Raw genomic sequence first — 955 nt, 5'->3', positions numbered from 1 at the left:
AACTAGTTTTATTTAAGAAAGGACTTGTATCGCTGAAGTTCCTCTGGAAGAATTTTTACGGAAATTAACAAACGAACAGAGACGTAACAATATCTATTCTTGATACCTACACTATCAAAAAGCCATGCCATCTAGATAATTCGTGTAAAAATTAAACATTTTAGCGGTAAAAATTTGCAGGGAAGATTTGCTATAGTCTGTTCTCGCGATGCAGATGGAAGAAAATAGACGATATGAGGAATTTGGAACAAACATTTTTATAAAATTTGATTAACTACGATATACATCCAGACTTTAGTGTCTATAATTGTCACTACTGACTGCTGTAAACTAGTAGATATTAGATATTACAAATGTACTTTACTTATTTATTTGAAATATTTGTATATTTATTTATCATTACTAACACCTGGATTCGATATTTCACTATAATACGTAACTTTATACGGATAAGAATTTTGTTTATTTCTTATTAAAATCTATACTTAATATTCATGGTAATTTTTACCAAGATTTATTTAGATCTCATGTTTCGAGGCTTACATTATTAACAGTGACGTATTGTACCTGCCCAACGCATGGGGAAGACATAGGGCTTCCAGGGTACCATACAAGAGTCAGATTCGAATTCTGACCCTTATATCATTCCTCGTGAGGCCATAAGAATACATGCAAGGTTTGATGACAATCGGTTCAGCGATTCACCATTTGTAACTTATAGGTGGGCGCACACAGACTTTTTGTCAGATAATGGCTTAGGTTTCTGTACATATTACTAGGCCTAAAAATGACAACACTAGGTGTAACAATGCAGATACGTACGTCCATGTTTTCTGTTTTTAATTTTCCTGAATGATAGTTACTTTAACAACTTTACCTACTAAACAACTGGTACTTTTAATGCAATAATAGTTAATGCAAAACACAGATATTGTTGTTTGTTATAATATTATAA

This window comes from Limulus polyphemus, unplaced genomic scaffold (assembly GCF_000517525.1).
Source record: "Limulus polyphemus unplaced genomic scaffold, Limulus_polyphemus-2.1.2 Scaffold416, whole genome shotgun sequence".
NCBI classification, from domain to species: Eukaryota; Metazoa; Arthropoda; class Merostomata; order Xiphosura; family Limulidae; genus Limulus; species Limulus polyphemus.
The sequence above is the reverse complement of the archived record's forward strand: the minus strand, read 5'-3'. Positions refer to the sequence as shown.